Below are 6,071 nucleotides of genomic sequence, written 5' to 3'. Positions count from 1 at the left end.
CAGCTCTTTCTCTCTCCTCTGTTTCTGTCCTTCTTCCTCTCCACTGCCCCCCCCCCCCGTCTCTCTCTCTCTCACTCCGGACTTTTATTGGCCTACAGCCACCCTCAATTACCATGGGTGGAAAGAGAAGCAGATAAGAGCATGAAATAGTGAAGCAGACAGCCCATCTCTGAAAGTCTAAAAGGAAAATAATAGTAATGAACACAGCCTCCCTCCAAGTGTTGAGGGTTTGGATCATGAGTGGGTTGCTAGGGGCATAACCAGAGAACATGGAGTTTTCTGGATGCAGGACAAGAACTGGATCAGCCAACAAGTTTTAGTATTCTGCAGACACATATACTGTACTGTTCATGGTACCCTCAGCAGGCAGGCCAGCAGTTCCTCAAGTGCTCAGCGATGCTTGTCACTGCTCCTTTTTGAACTCCACTTTATCACCCTAATGGACACAACATTATGTTCTTACAAGTCAGCGATGAACAAAGTGTGAAAAGCTACTGCAGTGCTTTTATCCTGCACAAACAGCTGGAAGTCGTTAGAAATGCAGAACTGAATCTGCTATGTGTAGAGCAAGCAGATCTCAGTTTGATCCCCTCTAACAAGTTTTATCATGTTTGTATTCAGTGGAAGCCTGCGCTGTGTCAACCCAGAGCAGCCTCAGTGTTTGCATGCTCTCTTGAAGCCTGATAGTGTACCGAACACTGTACTGTGTAACACAACAATAGCATATCCAGTTTAAAAAGAAAAGGAGGCTTTGTTGATAACTACAGTGCAGTACAGAAGATAGATGTTCTTAATAATTTAAAATCATCTAAAAAGGAAGGGACCAAAAGCAACTACTATTAATGGTGCCAGTGAAAAGTGAGATTAATGAGAAAAAACAATCACTTTTTCATTAATTATAATGCTTTATATTCATTATAAACTTAAATAAAGTAAGGTGATATTTTTTATTTGCATCCACTTGGCCAATTGCTTGGACAGTACACTTCAATCAATATACATTTAGTTCTTTATGGGACATTTTCATTGTATCCATGGGTGGAAAATACATAAAACCATGTACTATACTTTAATATGTCTCTGAGATACTTGTACCTTTAATATTGTGCCATATTCTGAGCATGAATACTCTCTCTCTCCTTCTCTCTATCTCTCTCTCTTTCTGTCATACTTCTATCCATTTTCTTGAATATCTGCCAGCTGATATAACTACAAATTACTTTACATACTAAGACTTTACATGTCATTGTTAAAGTATATATAATACTGGCCAGCAACAGCATTAGTAAAAGTCCAGTACTACAAAATATAAAAAAATGTAACACATCTCAAAGGGGTCATCCTTAAATAACACCTTTACTTTCAAAACTTTAAAAAGATTTTGTCACTCGTATATTTTGTGTATAAGTTTAGTACAAATCATTAAACAGTATATAAAACTCAGACTTCGTCTCATGCTGAGATTGTGTAGCAGTGGTTTCCTGGCCTTATTGACCCTGAGCCTCAGCACACTCTGGTGGATCACACAGGCAAATACTGAGTTAGTATTTGGAGCGTGGGAGTGTCCAACCTGCTGGTGAGAGTACACTTTCCAATGCTGAGTAATCCTCTGTCTCTATGTACTGGTCTCTGGTTTGTAACCAACATGAAGGAAACCATGTGCAAAAAAAAATCTTGGTGCTTATTTTCAAACAAGAAGCCACTTTAGCTGTTTCTGAAGCCTAAACATTGATCAATATCACTGTGGTCATATCTGAAAATGGGAAATTGATTACACTTAGCAGTAAACTGATCACGATTATATAATGAATATGTTTGGCTAGACTAGGCCAATGTTAGGAGAACAGGACACATTGTATTAGTTGTCATATTTTGAATTGCACCCAGGAAAACTACAGCAAAACAGCTGTAATTTTTAAAAAAATGCCACACACAAACAGCTCATTATATTCATTTGTGGGAACAGGTAAAACAATTTGTTTACATAAATTAAGTGATTGCAGTCCAAAGGAATAAAAGTAAAGATGTGACACAAGCAATCAAATCCTAGCAAGGCCATGAGCTCAATTTATTGTTTTTTTTCGATGTACACACAACATTATCTCAAGTGCAGTTGTGGACTGAAAAATATTTTTTTTCTATTTGATCAGTTGCTCCTGGACTTTGTGATGCAGTGGAAACCCACAATGGTGCTCCCTAATGTTTTTTGCTTGTGTGTCATTAATACAAGGCATTTTAGATCAGTTGTTATTGGTTCAGGAGGTAGTAACATCCAGTAGTTTACAGAGAAAGGGCACATACTTGAAAAAGTCTGCAATATAAACAGAATGCTGTGTCACAAAATTTTGATTTTCTTTTTTTCTACCGGAATAATCATCTTGCGACAACCATTGGCCAGGAAGAAAAACTGTTTTATTTGGTGAAGACATAATTATAGTTTGTCCATTTCATGCATGTCTTTTATGTGAATGGTGTATAAAATGTGGTCCTCTGGCATTGACAACATGGGAATTGATGTCAAATGTGCACATTTTTCAGGTTTATGCACACAGTGAAATCAGTACAATCATACTGACCACTGCTCAGGGATTTGGTGTTAAAGACCCTTAAATGCTGCCAGAAATCAACAGAACTGATGACTACAAACATCATAACTTCTCGATAACAAATGTTCCATCAGGAAATCATGTAGGAAAAGACACAGGCTAAAATATTACTGAATTAATTCATTACTGGATGTTAATAATTGCTCCCATGATACGGCCCCACAGCCTCTGACACAAAGAATAAAAGCCTTTTACCAGATTAGTGAACTGCCCTCTAAGTCTTTTCCCCACATGATCACAAGAGAACATTTTTGTACAAAGTTCAACCATAAAGCAGTTTGAGGTCTGCTAATAAGCTGAATGAATCAAATGCTTGAAACAAATGTGCAATTGGTTTGCCCAAATTAGGAAATTGTACATCCAAATAATGAACTATCAAATCAACCAGTTTTTGTCATCCACCCACAGCACATCATCTCATTCTGACAATATATTAAAACGTGCAAAGTTGTGTCAGTGTATCTAAGGAAATCTACAGTTGTGCCTAACAGCATGAGTGCTCTGCTCATTGTCACTTCTACAAAATACAATAACACATTTGGCTTATTGTGGCAGCATGTTGGTTAGCATGGTCGCTTCACAGCAAGCGGGTTCCTGGTTCGAATCCCGGCTGGGGCCCTTCTGTGTGGAGTTTGCATGTTCTCCCCGTGTCTGCATGGGTTCTTTCCGGGTTCTCCGGCTTCCACCCACAGTCCAAAGACATGCACATGTAAGGTTAATTGAATTGCCCGTAGGTGTGAATGGTTGTCTGTCTCTGTTTGTCTTTATGTGAAATGTGATAGACTGGCCTCACGCCCGATGTCAGCTAGGAACAAGCGGTTGAAGATGGATGGATGGACATTTGGCTTATTGCTTCTATCAACTAACATTGACAGTGTCTGGCAGTTTCTCTGAAACTCTTTAAAGAACTGCCTGAGGACCACATAAAACCTCTCTCTCTAAAAACCTCTCAATCTGTGCCATCGCTTTGAAGCTCAACCATCCTGGGTTGTTTTAATCAGCTAACAAGCATTAAGCCATATTTATCTTGATAACTTGTATGGTTTGCCACAGAGATAAATAGTGAGCATGTCTGAAGCAAGTGGTTAAGCCCAGAAAGAAAAATCAAAGGATAATCAGGGATTAGTAATAGTTTCCATGACAGAGGTTGCCCAGAGGTAGCCGTAGCATCCAGAGCAGCATGGTACACATGATGCTGCAGTCGCAGAGGGGGTGGAGGATGACGATCTACAGTCGATGGGCTTCTCAGAGGAAACAAATTTGAGCCAGGAAAGATACTGAGGAGAGCCGCATGCAGCGCTCCATGTAAGTTTCTCCCTTTAGAAGTGTTTCTCCATTGGAAAACAATCATTATATTTCTCAACTCATTAAGTCATTTCTCTCCAAGCATGCATTCATCATAGAGCAGGGAAATGCCCCGGACAGGGCGTTGGTCCATGCATGGCTAATACAGAGAGACAGACGCGGCACCTCTAGCAATTTAAAATCTCTATTCCACTTGACCAACAGGTTTTTCAGCTGGAAAGTCGACACCGGCCAACAAGCAACAGCGCTACAATAGTATTGGCCGAGCCAGCATGTAGGAAACACTGCTGTTTGTGTCATTGTTTGTTCTCATCACTACAACAACGTCTTAAAAAAGAGTTAGCAAAGGTGGAAGGTCAGTAAATTTTCTGTTGACAGCTAACTCAGGCACAGTCCATTGATATGTTTGATATTTGCAAGCACTTTTATTGTAACCATAAATCATCACAGGTACGTGATTCACAAACCTTCCACTCGTGGAAATGCTTTGCTCTAGTACATTTAAAGGAGCATTCCCTGATTCTGTTATAGTACACCATTGCAAACCCAATCTTAAAATTTGAGGATCTGGGACAAATAGAGTTAGGGTTGGGCGATATTACAATATTAGATTGTGAAGGATTCGAACATTCTGACGATCTGCAGAGAGATCGTAGTATCGTCTGTAGGGCATATTCTATCCACTGCTGTTTTATCGTCTGCACAGATACATCAGGTTTTTTTCCTCAGCCAAATGGCACTATTGGCTAGTCCGCGTCATGCACCGCCCTAAAGATTTAACCAATCATAGTGAACTACAGGCAGTAACGAAAGATTTCTCATGTGATGGCTGAAAAAATGAAAACAAAACTAACAGCACGCAAACGTCAGGCTATTCCGTCACATTGCTGTTGTCTGTCCACACTCATTCATAGAATGTGTGGAACAAGCTGTAAAATATGTGCCTAAAATACAGACAAATGTCCTGTACAACCGTTGTCTCAACTTCACAGAGGCCACCTTTCTGCCCAAACCTACCACACACAAACACACACAGTTTCACAAGGTGCGCACATCGGATGGTAACACAACAAACCTTTTCAACCACCTAAAGAGACAGCATCCTAAACAGTCTGCTGAGAGTGAAACAGCCACAACACAGCCAGCAGAGGCAACAGGTGCTTTAGGTACCATTGGCACAAGCTGGCAAAATTGCACAAACTTGTTTTAAATTTGTTCAGAAAGGTTCTTTGGCCTAAATGCTGTGTTATATATTTTCTCTTTTGTGGCTATATTATTACATAGGGAAATACTTGCAATGGTTGTACTGTTCAGTCACTTGCAAAATAATTAAAAATGAATGTAAAAAACGTGTTAAAATCGGGATTGTGACTTTGCTGTAAATAAATCGCGATATTATATTTTTGCCATATCCCCCATCCCTAAATAGAGTTTATAAAAGCAAATAAAATAGGAATGACCTTGCACCCGAGAGGTTGCGGCTTGGTTCCAAGATAGCACACCATTTGATAAAAGTTGCTCATGCATTACCAAACAAAGTTTTTCAGCCTTCCACGTTCTTTGAGAGCGTGCACATTAGAGACTTTTTTTCTTACCAAGCCAGCTGACTAGCTAGCTAGCACTCCATATGAATTTCATGAAAAAATGGATTTAGATGGATTCAATTCTGATAGTAAAAAGAGTAATTTGGGGGTCTTTGCGGAACTTTACAGACATTACAGTGGTGATAATTATAGTATTATTGGGCAGGTATGCATCACATGATACTGCAATACAGTGACCACCACTCTAAAATCAGAAGAAGGATGTACGGCTGTCTGCCATAGCACTAAAGTTAAACCAATGGAAAATAATAAGTATAGTTTATAAAGATATGTGTGCTGTGTAACATGCAAGTTATATGGTTAATCTTGTAATTTAAATATGTACTTATTTACACAACAGGAGTTCAAGAGTTCAAAAGATTTTTGCGTATGAATGCAGAATGTGATCATGAACCTAAATAAGGCTTTCACGCAATGGTGTAAAAAAAAAATCTGTATAATTTTAGTATTTTTATTATAAAGAACAGATGTTTAAAGACAATTCAGACTTGTGAAATCAGTTTAAATAAAACTTTCAAATGAAGACGGCCTTTTTATACAAATATATTTTGTTACC

This window comes from Echiichthys vipera, assembly GCF_963691815.1.
Source record: "Echiichthys vipera genome assembly, chromosome: 11".
NCBI classification, from domain to species: Eukaryota; Metazoa; Chordata; class Actinopteri; order Perciformes; family Trachinidae; genus Echiichthys; species Echiichthys vipera.
Note: the sequence above shows the minus strand (reverse complement) of the source record.